Source organism: Hypomesus transpacificus, unplaced genomic scaffold, assembly GCF_021917145.1.
Source record: "Hypomesus transpacificus isolate Combined female unplaced genomic scaffold, fHypTra1 scaffold_52, whole genome shotgun sequence".
Classification (NCBI taxonomy): Eukaryota; Metazoa; Chordata; class Actinopteri; order Osmeriformes; family Osmeridae; genus Hypomesus; species Hypomesus transpacificus.
The window spans coordinates 411094-429226 of NW_025814031.1; the positions used below are offsets into that span (position 1 = coordinate 411094).

Consider the following 18133-nt stretch of genomic DNA (forward strand, 5'->3'; position numbering starts at 1 on the left):
GTAATCGCTTTCTCTCCTAAGGCATGTCCTCCTCGACGCTTTTGGTCTTTTTAAATCTAACTATTTGTATTATCAGTGTGGTCCTTTTGCCATTTAAAATGCTATCCTTTCCCAGTTTTCTGCAGCCACAGTGCGCGCGCATCCCGATTGTTGACAAACAAATAATTGGTCTATAGTGTTTTCTTAGGCAACATTGTTTTTATTTTAATACAGGCATATTGTCGATACACGTTGCTTGTTTATTTATTTGAAGTAGCCTATGGCTCTAGGCGATATTGAAGGTGGTTTATGTGTATGATCTCAGAGGTCATTCACTGTTTTTGATTTTTGTCTGAATGTAAATTATAATTAATTTATATTTGTGTTTCTTCAGTTTTCCTTAATATACCAAAAAATATTTATTTCCCTCCAAGATTTGAACTTTTTAGGAATGAACAAAGTGGAAGAAACCCTCACCCACGGGCAGGTGGACCTGCTCGTTCTGTCCCAACAAGGAGGCGTAACCGGACCGTAACTTTTAGGGTTACACTTTTAAGGGCAGGAGCCACAGGCTACTCCACCACCGGCAGTAAGAATATTGCAATGTATCTTTGTTGTTGTTGCTTTCTTCATAGCAATATGTTCATTTTCATGAGCTTTCCTTTATGTATACCTACCTTTTAGATAGCACCACTCAGACCTTGGGGGTTCCAAGAGACCAGGCAGAGAGGGATTTTAAAGCTGCGCTACAGCGCCTATTCCCTCAGCTCAACCCTGAAGCTGATTTCGATTTATGCAAGGTGGATTGGCACAGGCGTGTTCAGCAATTAAATGTAACCGCTGTTACACCGGCTGCAATTCTTTCAAGTGGCCAACTAGGAAGGTCAGCCCTATATATTCGGGAGAAGGTAATAAAACCCAGATTTTTCACTCTGTGCTTGATGTGATATACTGGATCAGTAGATCCTATTGTTCATGTCTAATGGTTCAACTCTTAAGTTTTGGTAGTAAAACAGATGCATCATTCAAGGCCTTCACCTAATTATGCATTACATTACATACAGGAATGCACGATTATTTACTTTTTTACTAAATCATTTTCAGACACAACCTCATGTTTAACAGCTTTCTTGCTTCACATTTTTATTTGATATGCCTTTACTTGATCCTTTACAGACTGCTTCCACAAACAACCCCACACCTGTGGCCTTGCTGCTGCCGGCACCACATCCTGTGGCCTTGCCCCTGCCAGAACCACTTCCTGTGGCCTTGCCCCTGCCAGAACCACTTTCTGTGGCCTTGCCCCTGCCAGCACCACTTCCTGGAGCTTCTCATTCCGAAACACTTCCTGTGGCCTCCCCATCATGGAGTGCCCGTTCTACATCTCCTGATGTACATGAAGACACTGTAAGTTATGAGAGCAATATGTTGTTTAAAGTATTTCAGAATCAGAATCAGATTTATTCGCCATGAAAGTTTGCACTGACAAGGAATTTGCTTTGGCAGGAAGGTGCATACAATAAACATATAGGAATCTTAAATTTAAATATGTGGTCTAACTATACTAAAACTAGCAGTAATAAGTGGAATACACTAAAATGGAATAAAAGTGGGCATAAAATAAAATATAAGTTGACAAATTACAATATAAAATACAATATAAAATACAAATATTTCAGGAATTGAATGTAGTCTAAAAGTAAAAAGTTTTAAGACATGAAGTCATTAGAGTCAGTGTGAGCTCTTGGCCTTGTTGAGGAGGCCAACAGCGAAAGGGAAGAAACTGTTTGTGTGGTGTGAGGTTTTGGTCCTGATGGACTGCAGCCTTCTGCCGGAGGGGAGTGTTTGAAACAGGGAGTGACCAGGGTGGGAGGAGTCCGCCACAATCTTCTTCTCACGTCTCAGGGTCCTCGAGGTGTGCAGGTCCTCGAGGGAAGGCAGATTGCAGCCAATCACCTTCTCTGCAGTGCGGATGATACGCTGCAGCCTGCTCTTGTCCTTGGCAGTGGCAGCAGCGTACCAGATGGTGATGGAGGAGGTGAGGATAGACTCAATAATGGCTATGTAGAAGTGCACCATCATTGTCTTTGGCAGGTTGAATTTCTTCAGCTGCCGCAGGAAGTAAATCCTCTGTTGTGCTTTCTTGGTGAGGGAACTGATGTTCAGTTCCCACTTGAGGTCCTGGGAGAGGATAGTGCCCAGGAAGCGGAAGGACTCCACAGTGTTGACTGGGGAGTCACACAGGGTGATGGGGGTGAGTGGGGCTGTGTTCTTCCTGAAGTCCACAACCATCTCCACTGTCTTGAAAGCATTGAGCTCTAGGTTGTTCTGGCTGCACTAGGTCACCAGGGTGTCCGCTTCCCACCTATAATCAGACTTGTCTCCACCAGAGATGAGCCCAATGAGAGTGGTGTCGTCCGAAAACTTCAGGAGTTTGACGGACGGATGACTGGAGGTGCAGCTGTTGGTGTACAAGGAGAAGAGCAGGGGAGAAAGGACGCAGCCCTGGGGAGATCTGGTGCTGATGGACCGGGAATCAGAGACTTGTGTTCCCAGCTAAACGCACTGCTTCCTGTCAGACAGGAAGTCTGTGATCCACCTGCAGGTGGAATCAGGCACGTTCAGCTGGAAGAGCTTGTCCTGAAGCAGGGCGGGGATGATGGTATTAAAGGCAGAGCTGAAGTCCACAAACAGGATCCTGGTGTAGGATGCTGGGGAGTCCAGCTGTAGGGTGAAGTGGAGGGCCATAAGTGGAGGGCCATGTTAACTGCATCGTCCACAGACCTGTTGGCTCTGTAGGCAAACTGCAGGGGGTCCAGTAGAGGGTCTGTGATGGATTTAAGGTGTGCCAGCATCAGGCGCTCAACCGACTTCATTACCACAGAGGTCAGGGCGACGGGTCTGTAGTCATTATGTCCAGTTGGCCAGGGCTTTTTGGGCACAGGGATGATGGTGGAGGAATTGAGACAGGCTGGCACATGGCATGTCTCCAGGGAGGTGTTGAAGATGTATGTAAACACCAGAGACAGCTGGTCAGCGCAGTTCTTGAGGGTGGCTGGAGACACAGAGTCCGGCCCAGCTGCTTTGCGGGGGTTCTGACTCTTGAACAGTTTGTTCACTTCTCTCACGGGTGGAAAAGGGTTGTTTAGGACTGTCAAATTGTCTTTCAAATCTAAAGTAGAACTCATTCAGGTCGTTGGCCAGGCGGGAGTTGTTAGTGGAGTGGGGGGCTCTGGGCTTGAAGTTGGTGATCTGCCTGAGCCCTCTCCGGACAGAAGCAGAGTCGTTAGCAGAGAATTTTTGTTCAGTCTCTCAGCGTACAGTCGTTGAGTCTCTCTCACCGCCTAGCTAAACCTGTTCTTCGCCTCCTTGAATCTGTCCCTGTCCCCACTCTAAACGCGGCCTCTTTGTCCAGCCTCAGCCTTCTGAGTTTGTGCGTGTTGGTATACAGCAGTCTTCACAGAAGCTGATGTATGATGTCACAGCCTCCGTGAGCTCATCCAGACTATTGGTAGCAGTCATGAACATGTCCCAGTCAGTACAGTCCAAGCACACCCGCAGTTCCTCCACAGCCTCACTGGTCCACTGTTTCGATGTCCTCACAGCAGGCTTACAGCGCTTAAGCTTCTGCCTGTATGCAGGAATTAGGTGGACCATGGCGTGGTCTGAGTGACCCAGTGCTGCTCGGGGAACCGCATGGTATGCTTTACTGATAGTAGAGTAGCAGTGATCCAAAGTGTTATCTTCTCTGGTAGGGCATTAACAGACAAAACAAGACAAAACAAAGCGCACCTAGCTACCGCGGCTGCCTTCGTCGGCGCCATCTTGACATAATCATTGTTGAGCAAGCAGATTGGATGCCAATTATCAAGGAGAAGCAAATCTTTCCAAGGTTTAGGTAGCAGGGTGATTAGACCTTGAGTCATGGTAGTAGGTAGTGAAGTACAGGATATGCTTTGCGAGAGGACTTCTAAGAGGAACGGTGCTAACTGGTCAAAAAAAGATTTGTAAAATTCAGATGTTATGCCATCTGTTCCAGGGGAGTTGTTATTTTTAAAGTGCTCAATTGAGTCAACCACTTCCTAAATATTACAGGCATGAAAACAGGTCAGGGGTGAAAAGGGTGAGAAGGATATTACCCATCTAAGGTGGTCCGGGTGCATTCTCCCCTATAAGAAACATTTTGATATTCCATATTTTAAAGCATCAATCTGATGCATTTTTAGATACTTTTTTTGCCAACCTGGGGAGCGCTGGAGAAACGTAACTTCAGCCATGAGTCAAAAATTATTATGGCCTCCTTACTAAGTATTATGCAAGCCATTTTATTTCAGCCTGTCACTGGGTCTAACATTTACAGTATATGAGGCACAATGTGGTAAGGGCACCACAAATGGCTTAATGCATAACCCCCACAAGAGATGGTGGACATGCAGTAACTTAACTTGTCTACTCTTCCATCATGATATACAGCCGATACAAGTACCAGCGTACTTTGAAGTCAAAATGCGTATCCGCTAGACAAATTGCGTACAGGTTGGCAGGTCTGCTTATTGATAGAACGGCAGGGACGGACTGGGAGTGAAAATAGGCCCTGGACTTTGATCCAGACCGCATAGCGCACAAGCGAATTTCTTTGGCTGATTTGAGCGAAAAATCGTTTTTGGAGCTTTATGTAAAACAAACGGCATTAAGTTTCGTTCAGTTCATCGTTCTCATAAAAATGAACGTGTTCAATGAACGCGTTCTGCACAACACTGTCAGCCAATGAAGAATACATTTTCCAATAGAGTCAAATAATTGGTCATTCTGAAGTTTTGAGTTGTACCCATAAATGTTGACGATGATGTTACTGACAACATGACAAAGAAAGTGACCAGAATGGTCACTGTCTGACAAAATGCTACGATTAAAATTATTCTTAAAAATAATGACTCCAGCAGAGCGCTCAGAGCCCATTACAAAACCATAAATCATTACCCCACTGAGATCTCCAGAAACTGGCATCAGAAGTATTCGAATGAGATTCTTGAAAAAAACAAGTCTGTCTGTAATATTTTCTTTTATATGGCCAGCTCAAAATTACCAAGCCTTAACTACAGGGTTCATACACATTTTGACCAACGGATTTCCATGACTTTTCCATGCCTTTTCAATGACTTTAAACCAAATTTCCATGACCAAACTTTTTGTGAAATCTTGGTGTATACGTTAAAAAGTTGTATTACACGGCTGTTCGTAATACTGTAGAATGCTCCATTCACTTAAAAGGGGCTTCCCAACGTTCTGTTGGGAACAATTTTTTTATATTTGAACTTTGCTATGCATATTTGACCGCTGTCAGGGGAAGTGGCCTTATTGCCTCGGATTCACATCTTTCGTAGCACTCCGCAAGCAGTCCGGTAACTTTTCAACCCCAGCGTACTCCGTTGCTTAGCGACGTCAGCTGATTTGAAGCCTAAAGAATGTTCAACGTCTATGAAGTTCAACGTCAAACTTTTTTTCTGCTGATCAACACTACAAACGGTAACAAATAAATTGTAAAAAGACACACTGTGTTAAGTTTTTTTTTGACAAGTAGCCGTGTAATAAGCGGCATAATGTATAGAACGCCGGTCATAGTCGGGAAAATAAGCCCCTTCAGCCCACATTACCTCCGCAGTTAGGACTTCATTTTTTGTCACAGCATCGGTTATCGACCCCTGCTGCTAGGCGTAGCAGTGGACCTCGCTGTGGTGAGAAAGCCGGTAATGGGTGCTGCTGTAGCTTTGCTAGCAGCACCCATCACCGGGCTGCTGTAGCTTTGCTAGCAGCAGCGCTCTGATGTTTGCTACTTTTGGAATGGCTAGTTAATGCCGCCTCTCCCATGTTTGAAATGTCGAATGATTTTCCACCACACAACCGACATTTTGCTAGTCCCGGGTCTTTGTCTGTTTAATGTATCTTTCCATTTGTAGCCAAGCATCGTTAAAGCTACACTTTCCTGGCATTTTAAATTATCCCTCGCGCTTCTCTGAGTTACTGTTGCTATGGCCATCTAACTTTTCAGTTAGTATGAGAGCGTATGCCTGCTTATATTTTGAACGTATTTCTTTTAAACGCATGTGAATTATTTAAAACTCAGCGTAAATGAACAACATGAAAATATGATAACAACTTTCCATGACTTTTCCAAAACTTTTGGGATTTAATTTTTTTCAAGCACTTTTCCAGGCCTGGAAATAACCAGTTTTAAATTCCATGACTTTTCCAGGTTTTCCATGACCATACAAACCCTGTAACTAGCTGGTGTAACCGGTGTGAACTGGTGAAACTCACTCCTCAGGTATGTAATGGGCCACCCGCATCAGCGAATAGCTAGCTTTTCTTTGGCGTAGCTGGTAGTGTTTGCGCTTGGCAGTCCAGAGGTGGCAGGTTTGACTCCCGATGGCAGCAAACGACGGCCCTGGCGGAGCAAGACCACGTCTGTTGCACACCCGTTACATTGGTGCCATGACCCGGATCTCACGAGGTTAGCGCCAGCTAACCGCCGGAGTGAGTTTCAGAGGGGTGAATGTAACCGGTGTGAACTGGTGAAACTCACTCCTCAGGTATGTAATGGGCCACCCGCGTCAACGAATAGCTAGCCTTTCTTTGGCGTAGCTGGTAGTGGTTGCGCTTGGCAGTCCAGAGGTGGCAGGTTCGACTACCGATGGCAGCGAACGACGGCCCTAGCGGAGCAAGACCACGTCCGTTGCATACCCGTTACATTGGTGCCGTGACCCGGATCTCACGAGGTTAGCGCCAGCTAACCGCCGGAGTGAGTTTCAGAGGGGTGAATGTAACCGGTGTGAACTGGTGAAACTCACTCCTCAGGTATGTAATGGGCAGTCCAGAGGTGGCAGGTTCGACTCCTGATGGCAGTGATAACTCAGTAGAGTAGTAGGGATGTTTGGAATGTTAACGGCGGCTCATTACAAACAACGGCAACATGTTAAGGAAGCCCAAGAGAGGGCTACTATAGCTATATAGCTACTATACTAGACACAGAAATGGCTATATTTGATTGGCTTTGATGATTTTGGGAGCAGTGTTCCCGCCTTCTTCTACGGAGACACAAAACTTTTTTTTACAAGTACACAAATCTTTTTCTTCTACGGAGAAACAAAACTTTTTTTGCAAGTACACATCATTTTGCACAGAGACCATTTGAATTTTGCAACAAAAAGAGCGTGATGACAAGTAAATGCTAATGCTATAGACTGGGGGCGCTGTTTAGCTACCACATTGAATCTCCATTTGAATATAGAGTCGAAAAGACTGTGTCAATATGAAATGCAATGCAATAAGCGTTCATTCAAATTTTTATTCAAAATAAAATACAAACTGAATTGCGGATTGCATTGTCATTTTCACATTGAATTGCCATTTGACAACTGCTTTGTCATTTGAATCGCGGATTGCATTGTCACTTTGCGCATTGAATTGCCATTTGACAAATGCATTTTCATATGAATAAAGAGTCTGATAAACTTCCATACTTACCGAGCTTTTTCTACTGCTGGCCGAAATTTATTTGACTTTTCTCTGTCCTCAGTTGATAAGTCCTCAGCAAAGCGTAAGTTGTTGTCACGAAGGAAGGTTGTCTTCTTTGCTGATGATTTCCTGGTGAATCCCTGTAGAATCGTGGGGTAAAATGGATGACACACAAACTTTAAGCACAAATTTGAGTGTCCAATAACCTTCAAAGGGCATAATTATCTGCAGTGGCGTTGTTAGACATAAAACTGTACTGGGGCACAGGCCGCTATTCATATCCCTTTTTTTTTTAAAGCGTGCTGCGCACAATGCACTACTAGGCTATAGAAACTCCCCTTGCTTAACCCACTATACAACAGTTCAGGGACGCAAGTTTGATATCCAGTTTGGCAGGGACATCTATAGTTAATGCAAGCGTACCATTTTTTTTGGCTTCATTTAATATTGTTTTTATGTTTTAGTAAAAATAAGATGATCGGTAGGCCTATCATTTAGAAACTTTCTTCAGTTTTGTAATGTTTTCTTACAGTTTTTTCAGGGATTATCAACCTAAATTAATGCACTGACTAATAAAGTAAATTGTTAAAACGCAAACTTTAGATTTTACTGGGGCACAGCATATTTATACTGGGGCACGTGCAGGGTATAACGACGCCCCTGATTACCTGTAAGAAAGGCTGGCGGGATCATCCAATAGGAGAACGAATACGCTTGTCAGACTTTTATCAAAGTTATTATAAGTGACGGTTTGTCTTCTGCAGTAAAACCGCACCAAGTTTTCTTTTATGCTCGCAGTGAGCCATCTTTAATTTAGTGAAATGGTGCGTTCATGATAAAAGTAAGTTGGTTATTGTTCTTAGTCCTCGGATTGTTCAACCTTATTTAATTCTGTAAAGTTTACAAATAGTCTATGTAGCGGTCGAAGAATTGTGTTGGCTATAAGGCCAAATCCCAATACTCCCCCTTACCCCTTCCCCTTAATTTACCCCTAGCCCTTGGCCCTAGAAAGTAAGGGGTAAGGGCTACATAGCCCTAGGAAATGGGACAGTACTTGGTTACAGGTACGTCGTCTAGCACGTATCGATATCTCCAAAGCAAGTAGTGTCATGCACTGATATTAAACGAAATTCGCTGCTAATCGAGTTTACTTAAAACTGTAGACATGCTAGTCAGAGAAATGCGGGACTGTTGTGCAATTCAACACTGTAGCATTAGTGTACCAAACTAGCGATTTTCTGAAAAGTTTAGATTTGGAAAATGGCTGCAAATATATATGTTCAGGACTATGTATAACACAAAACAAGACTGTCATAATATTTTTTATCAATTAATTAAGCCGAAAATCTTACATTTTTTGGACTCTCTGGATGATCTGGCCGCCATTGTTGCCGGTCGCGCAGTATTCACATAGCCCTACGTTTCAAGTAAGCTCCCGATCTTAATTGGTTTTAAGGGGTGTATACCCCTTCCCCTTACCCCTTCCCAGGGTTTCTGCAGGTTTCAGTAAGTCAAATTTAAGACCTTTTTAAGACTTTTTAAGACCATAAAGATCGAAATTTAAGACCTACACGACACATTTCCAAAATTCAAATCAAATCAAAGAATTTGATTTAAATGAATTCAGTCATTTAAAAAGCATTAATTTTACACATAGGGCTCCAGACTAACTTTTTTTACTAGGAGCACAATAGCCCCTGACTGAAAATGTTAGGAGCGCTGTTTAGGGGCACACCTTATATTGACCTGCTATGCATTTATTAATGTAACTAGAGGGGGTACAATTCAGTGGCAATTTTAGACCCTTTTAAGGAGTGCTCAAGCACCCCTAAATTTAATCTCAGCACCCCTAAAAATAATATATATTTTTTTATATATTGTTTATTATCATTTGATGCTGCTAGTTTATGAAGAAAGCACATCTTTAGTTTTTAATTCATTCAATAGTTTGCATAATAATACTCAAATGTATTGATGTATGTCATTGTTATCCAGTGAAATTAGGGATTTATATAAGCTTTACGTTTAGCACTTTTGCAAGGCACTGTATTCATGTCACATTCTCATTGGGGGCTGAGGACCCCTAAAGGTTTGATCCTAGAATCGCCCCTGGTGTGCCTGCGTCGGTTGCAGATGGGTCAGTTTTTTTACTGTCATTTTTACAACTGATATAGCCTACAGCGACACACCATATAAGCTTGAGTTGAAATACATTATTTAATGTGACATTAGGTAGGCCTACTATACATGCAAGTCTTAGCTAAAAGACTTAAATGTAGGATGCACTTTTCGATCAGTCTTCCGACACCACTACACGATACTTGCTTTATTTATTTATTTATTTATTTTTCTTTGGCTCTCGACGAAGGCGGTCGCATTTTTCTCTCCTCCCCTCCCTGACCTTCCCTGCTTGGCTCTGTCTTGTATTGTCTGTCTCAAGATACACCATCTTCTCGAAGAAAAGCTCGGGTTCGGGGGAACCCAACTGTCCTGACGGGACGTTCGCAGCTGGCTACACGATGGACGCGTGGGACAATTGGCGTGTTGTGTGTCTAGCGGCGCTTTCCGTGGAGGACGTTGAAGACGTCTTTATATTCGGAACCGTGATTACAGGCTTTCTGCTTTTTGGAATAGGCGGTTGGCTTGTATATCGGAAAGTCAAGGATACGGCTGCGGCCATCAAAAGCCCCGTTAGGCTGCCCGACCTTATTGATACGGTGGATAGAGCCGTTGGAACTCTGACTGTGAATTTACAGCGTAATATGGATTACAACAGGGATAAGTTCGCGGCTCTGCAAAGGAAGATCGAGGAGCTGGAGACTTTCCTGAAGGGTGGACGTGAAAATTGAGTCGCGTCTACTCGTCAAAACAACTACACCAATCTTATCTACTTTCGGCCCCGTGACCAGCACAGGCCTTGGCCAAGGCCGTTGCTGGAAAACAACTCCCCTGGAGAGCGCTGAAGCGAGACTATATTGCTCTTCCCTTCCCCCTCCCCTACCTACATCTGTGGCTTGGTCTCTACCCGGGTCATGACCAAGGATGTCTCCTTGCCAACACAATCTGCATAGGGACACAAGCACTGTGTCCCTTGGAAATTATGGTAAAGTAATAAATGACCGTTTATAACAGTGACAATAATTGTATGAGCCATGGCAACCCTAAAGGCTATGCTTGGAAGCAAAAGTATGACTTAAAACGTTTGCATCACCAGATGCCATACCTCTAGGTGTCAACTCTGGTCTGGTGGAGGAGAACCCATGGGGGCCCCGGAAAACAGCTGGCAGCCAGGCAAGTGCAAATATAAGACACTCAAAAAAATACTCAAACCATTGCCATTGTAAGGCATACCTAATTGTAAGGCATACTTAAGTTGTTCTGATCGTGGGGGGAAACATATTTGTCAAAACAACAAATGTTGTCTTACTAATGCTTTGTATACCCCATTCAGCTGTACCATCTTGGGCAAAGACCAATCAAGGTAACATTTGTTATGTACATCAATGTTGCAGCAAATCTAGAAGAACCACAGTGTATGCCAATCATGCAAACTCTTGTAAACTTGTCTTTAATTACAGACACATTACAGGTTATGCTCCGGAAGATGGAGACATTGGAAGAGAACCAGCGAGAGGCTCTCCTGTTCAGGCGACCACAGGGCAGACACACTGAAGAGGTGCCTGGACCTACAGGTAGCCCAAACACAAGCTGAACTCCAAGACCTTGAGGAGCGCCTTAAGGTGCTGGAGTTGAGAAAGAGAGTGGTAAGTGTTTGGAGATCCCATAAACTATGGCTTACACGCATTCAACGTTCACATTGGTGCTGACAATAAGTTCATGACTTCTAATTCCAGACGCTGTGATGAAATAGAAGACGGGACTGGGAGAGAAAGCTGTGGAGCTCCGCATAGAGGAAACACTCAAACACACCCCGGCAGCTCATTCAAAACAAGCCAGGTGAATGAATCATGATTGCAGCTTCCATATCCAATCTTTCACATGGCTATGACACAAATCTAGAATCACATAATATTTTAATTGATGATGTACAGTGCCCTCCAAAAGTATTGGAACAGTGAGGCCAATTCCTTTATTTTTGCTGTAGACTGAAAACATTTGGGCTTGACATCAAACGATGAATGTGAAACCAGAGATCAACGTTTCAGCTTTTATTTCCAGGTATTTACATCAGGATCTGATGCACAAATTAGAAAATATCACCTTTTTGTTCGAACCCACCCATTTGTCACGTGAGCAAAAGTATTGGAACATGTGACTGACAGGTGTGTTTTGTTGCCCAGGTGTGTCCTATTACATACATTATTCAATCAATAAATACCACTGAATGTCTACACTCAGGTTCAGATTGGGTAAGATAGGTTTTGTCTATGCAGACTGTATTCAGAGGTGAAAACAACATGAAAACCAGAGCGCTGTCTTTGGGTGAAAAACAAGCAATTGTGAGTCTTAGAGAAGATGGAAAATCAATCAGAGCCATTGCAGAAACATTGGCCATAGCCAGTACAACCATTTGGAATGTCCTGAAGAAGAAGAAAACTACTGGTGTACTAAGTAACAGACGTCGAACAGGTAGACCAAGGAAAACATCAGCAGTTGATGACAGAAACATTGTGAGAGCTGTAAAGAAAGACCCTAAAACCACTGTTAGTGAGATCAGCAACAACCTCCAGATGGCAGGAGTGAAGGTATCACTATCTACTGTTCGCAGAAGACTTCATGAACAAAAGTACAAGGGCTACACCAGAAGATGCAAACCACTCATTAGCAAGAAGAATAGGAAGGCCAGGCCGGAAATTGCCAAAAAGTACAGAGATGAACCTCAAAAATTCTGGGACAAAGTTTTATGGACTGATGAGACAAAGATTAACTTTTACCAAAGTGATGGAAAGGCTAAAGTTTGGAGAAAGAAAGGAACTGCTCATGATCCCAAACACACAAGCTCATCTGTGAAACACGGTGGAGGTAATGTCATGGCTTGGGCTTGCATGGCTTCTTCTGGGACGGGCTCATTAATCTTCATTGAGGATGTAACACATGATGGCAGCAGCAAAATGACCTCGGAAGTCTACAGAAACATTTTGTCTGCCAATTTAAGGAAAGATGCAACCAAACTGATTGGCAGAGCCTTCATCATGCAGCAAGATAACGACCCAAAACACACTGCCAAAACAACAAAGGAGTTCATCAGGGGCAAGAAATGGAAGGTATTAGACTGGCCAAGTCAATCTCCAGACTTAAACCCTATAGAGCATTACCTGCTTAAGAGGAGACTGAAGGGAGGAACCCCACAAAACAAACAACAACTGAAAGAGGCTGCAGTGAAAGCCTGGGAAAGCATCAAAAAGGAAGAATGCAAAAGTTTGGTGACGTCAATGGGTCACAGACTTGCTGCAGTTATTGAAAGCAAAGGATTTGCAACTAAATATTAAGTCTTATTCACTTAAATATGTTTTAAGTATATCTGTTCCAATACTTTTGCTCACATGACAAATGGGTGGATTCAAACAAAATGTGATATTTTCTTAGTTGTGCATCAGATCCTGATGTAAATACCTGGAAATAAAAGCTGAAACGTTGATCTCTGGTCTCACGTTCATTATTTGATGTCAAGCCCAAATGTTTTCAGTCTACAGCAAAAATAAAGGAATTCGCCTCACTGTTCCAATACTTTTGGAGGGCACTGTATATTATTTTAGATGTGATTTTTTAAATTACTTGTATAACCCCTTTTCACATGTGCGATTATGTTAATCGAACACTAACTTATTTTGTGCTTCCTTGTCAGGGCCAACAGACAGGACTCGTAGCGGGGACTGGAAGAAGATTTGTATTCATTTTTTGCACTTTGTTTGTTTGGCACTTTTGTTTTGCAGTGTTTGTTTTGCAGTGTTTTTTTCTTTGCAGTGGCACTTTTTGTCACGTATGTATATATTTTGGCCATTTTAGTTTTTATTTTAAATGTTACATGCATACTTTGTGCATTGTCATTTTAGCAGACGCTCTTATCCAGAGCAACTTACAGTAAGTACAGGGAGATTCCCTGGAGGAAAGTAAGGTGAAGTGCCTTGCCCAAGGACACATCATTTGGCAACCTTCTGATTTAATAGCCTGATTCCCTAACCGATCAGCCAGCTGACTCTAGACCACATATTTAGGATTCCTATATGTTGAATGTATATACCTTCCTGCCAAAGTAAATTCCTTGTCTGTGCAAACTTTCATGGCGATTAAAACCCTTTCTGATTCTGAACTGCTGCCTCGTTTATGATTTAGCTTGAGTCAGGCTACACATCACACAAACATATTCCTCCTAACGTTGGCTATCTATTATACCAAAACAAGTAGCCTTCTGGGCAAATGAGGTCTGCATATGAAATATAGGTTACTTCATAATTAAGTAAATTATTAACGTTGCAGTTACGGACTAGCAACGTTACAAAATTACGTTGCTAGGAAGTTGCGGTTACGGACTGGCAACGTCACAAAACAACGTTGCTAGGAGGTCGCGGTTACCGAATGGCAACGTCGGAAAATAACGTTGCGACGACGTCGCGGTTACGGACTGGCAACGTCAGAAAATTACGTTACTAGGAGGTTGCGGTTACGGACTGGCAACGTCGGAAAATAACGTTGCCACGACGTCGCGGTTACGGACTGGCAACGTCGGAAAATTAACGTTGCCACAACGTCGCGGTTACGGACTGGCAACGTCACAAGATGACGTTGCGGCAACCTACTGGCGCCCCACAGATGCACGGTCCCGCAACGTCGCCAAAGACGTTGCGGCAACGTATGTTTGGTCAACGATTGACGTTGCGGCAACGTAAGGGAAACGTAACTGTGTTAGCTGGGTCGTTGCTAACGTGTGCTGACATTGTGCACACCCAATAAACTCCTAATTTGTAGGTCGCACATGCGCGAGTGTTTGTAAAAAATGCTTGCACCGTCTCAAAAACTGGTAGCAAAATGCGAGTATTTGGTCGCAGTCTGGAGCCCTCACATTAGTAACCTTCCACATCCAACAACGTGCCAAATCCCCAAAACCTTACCCCCAAAATGAAAATATAGTAAAACAAACTTGCCCTCAAATAGAGAGAGAAAGTTTTTTGAGTGTGTGACTCCAGCGCCTTCACAACCAATTGAATATTTTTTTGGCAACGTTTGCAGCTAGCCTCGTACCTGGAGCTGGGTACCGCTTGTAACCAACAGCGGAAATCGCTGTGATCTCGCCATGTCTCGTTGAAAGTAGGCTACACTTTCCCATTTTCCACACGTAGACGAACTTTAACAAACTGCGAGGAGATGCAGATGTATTTTGCGGGCAGGTATTGCATTCATCACAGGGTATGTAGTTTATCATCGCATACGTACCAACTAGATCCCACAGAAAAAACTACAACACACCCAACCAACGTTCTGAGGGCACCGTTCTGCTGGTTTTTCAACGACTCTAGGGCCGAATCCCAATACTCCCCCTTAAGATACTGTGATGTAGCTAACGTTAGCTACATCAGTTAGCAAAGATCTAACAGTTAGCTAACGTTAACCGTGGCCTTTTAAAATAGGAGATAAAGTTAACAACACTTACGTTATTGGGGCAAACCAGCAGCGGCCGGCTCATAGAGGGCGCTAGGGCGCCGCCCCACCACTGCTGCATCACATTCCGACCTGAAACTTAATTTAATAAGACTTAAAAAGAAAGAAAAACATATCTAATGAGTAAAGTCAATATTATATAGCTAATAGAATATTGAATCTGCAAAAAAATGTGGAAGAAAAAAAGATATACGTTGTCTAAAGTTAGCTGATAGGCTACGTATTTCCGGCTGGGCGCAAGTTACTTGCGCCCAAGGAGCCCCATTGACTGTCGTTATAAGTTGTACATGCGTAGTTCGCTCCTCTCAATGCAAGAGATAGGACCTCGCCGGGGCGCAGAACACCTGCGCCCCAAACTTCTGATTTACTAGAGGGCTTGTCAAATACATTATGATAGGGCCCCTTATGTATGTCACATCCAATCACATCACTCATCGCATTCAAGAAGTTGTTTATTTACGTTGTCATGGTGTTCTCTCAGAACAGAACTTGTAGCTACCATAGCTCTAGCGTTATACAACTAGCTAGCTAGCTAACGTCGTGATGGAAACTTGCAATTCAGTCAAGTCGCTTAAAAATACGCCCTTTAAAAAATACATGTTGGACCTGATCGGCGTGACCAATGTTCACCCTACGTCACACGACTGTCAAGCTGGCTCAATTCCGCATGTCGGTTGCAAAAGACAAACTTCTCCCGGGTACAGTATAATACACTTGGAGTGTCGATCAGGTCATCATATATATCTGTTCACTGGATTACAGGGCTTGACATTAACTTTTTGAGGCACTTGTCATTTGGGCAAGTATATTTACTTTTTACTTGTCAATGCACTAAAGTCACTTCGATACCTTTATATAGCCTGACCAAGTGATCAGGTAAAACTAGCCTGGCTAACGGAGGTCGCTTCCTCAGGCAAATGATGAATGAAACAGGCTTGTTTAAAGAAATCCGAGAAGCTGGCTATCTTCAGCAGGCTCGTTTCTACGATAGTCCGCCCTGACGTTTCTGGTGTATAATGGAGTGAAGTACAACATTGTGTACACTACCAGTGAGTGAGGCTATGGTCAAAAACTGTGTAACGGGACACAGTCTCACTCAGATTGCCAGTTTAAACAAATCACAAAAATAATTGGACCAGCTGGCTAATAGCAGAATTCCAATCTCTCTTGAAAGCTGCCCTGGTCGACTTTTTAGATGTAGAATTGACTGTAAAACTGTAAAATTATGAACTTAGTGACATGACGTGAAGACATGGTTGCCGCTCGACTATGCGGTGTGTACTGTACCGGGCGACATTCTCACTCAAATTTCAAGACTTTTGTGACCCAAATCAAAATGTTAATGCGACAGATCAATGGGGAATCGCTTTTTGTCTTATAGGCTGTCCTCCTCGAATTTTTTGGTCTTTTTAAATCTAACTATTTGTATGATCCGTGTGGTCCTTTTGCCGTTTAAATGCTATCCTTTCCCAGTTTTCTGCAGCCACATAGTGCGCGCATCCCGAATGTTTACAAACAAAAAATTGGTCTATTAATTCAGCAACAGTCGAATGACAGGGGAAAACACGTTTTCATCACTTCAATTGACAAATTAGTAAATACATTTAGGAATGCACCAAAATACTGCTTTCTGCTGTTGAGACATAATTTTTTTCCCCGGGGGGGCATGCCCCCGGACCCCCCTAGCAAGGCGAGATACTAGCCTAAATATGCTTGTAGCCCCCCCTGGAAATAAATGCACCAGCCGCCTGGGGCAAACGCATATAATCTTCAATAACCTGAACATGTTATGATTGATCAACTAAAAAAACTCACCTGCAATTTTTTTCACATTTGCCTGATAGACTGGCCATCCACATTTTGGAGCAGTTTTGCCCTCCCGCCACTCAACAGCAAATACTTATTTTGGAGATATCAGTCCATCCATCCATTTATTCAAATCGAATCCCCTGATTGGTTACAGCGATGATGCTGTGCTTCCCCTTATCCGTGTCTTCAGTCCACTCAACCCAGGCAAACATTATTATTTAATGTTAACTAACCGACCGTTATGTGTGAGTTGTCAGTTGAAGCAAGGATCTAAGATCTTCAGTTTGAAGTTGGAAATCGCTACATATGATTGGCCCACAGTCAACAAAGCACGCACAAATATGACTACGCCGGCGTCATATATCCAAGTTAGCTGATATTGCTCGTGGAAGGAAATAGCTCAATGAATGTGTGTGCAGCAAACTTATGAAAAAAGTGAATGTGTATGTCGATTTCGTGGTAAACTAGCGTTAAGTAATTTGTAAACTGCTCACAGTTTTGTGGTTGAATGAGGGCACAACTTCATTGGCGTATCTGACGCGAATCTGAGGGCAGGCAACCGTGCGCGCGCGGTACAAATCTGCGGTCACAGAAACCAAATACAGTTAACATGTCTCTTTGTTTTTTTTTCTATCATAAAAGCACCAATTTTGGCCTCTAAAACAAAGATGTTTTTCATACGTTTTTCATACTGTAGTGTCTCGCCTAGCCAGTAAAAATGTATGTCCCTAAACAGTCTTTGCTATGCGATTAACTGTCAGTAGCGTTAGCTAACTAGGTAGTAAGGAGTCCCATTATCGTCCACCTAGCTCTCGACGCTCGTGAGAAATGTTACCAAAATTGTTATAATACAAATTAAAAACGTTATGTCACAGCATTGTACTTAAATATAGATACACACCTATATTATAACATTCCGGTTTTGAAATCCAATCAGGATATGCCTAGAAATGTTACTTTTCTAAATATTAGCAGTTAGCCAGGGGTCCCTTTATCGTCCACCCAACCACTTTCAATGGAGAAATGTCAGTTTGACGCTGCAGAAGGCAGATGCTACACATACGCTTTGAAAGCGTATTTACATACTCAAATCTCATAGTAAGAAGCTGTAATTTGGTGTGCAGCAATATAAGATGTGTCGATGTGTTACTTTCTATCGTTGCTGCTGCATATCTTCTTTAAGAAATTAACGGACGAAACGGTTGTGGACGAT

The 18133-nt window shown here is 43.0% G+C and overlaps 1 long non-coding RNA gene across 1 annotated transcript; it reads right to left on the reverse strand.

Annotated features, from left to right (window-relative positions):
• Positions 1-1139: 1139 nt before the first annotated feature.
• On the reverse strand, positions 1140-15167 carry LOC124465534. The gene is made up of 3 exons (XR_006955841.1): positions 15104-15167; positions 7504-7634; positions 1140-1384 (listed from the first exon to the last, which is right to left on the reverse strand). It is a non-coding gene; the product is annotated as an uncharacterized LOC124465534 (long non-coding RNA).
• Between the last annotated feature and the right edge of the window lie 2966 nt (positions 15168-18133).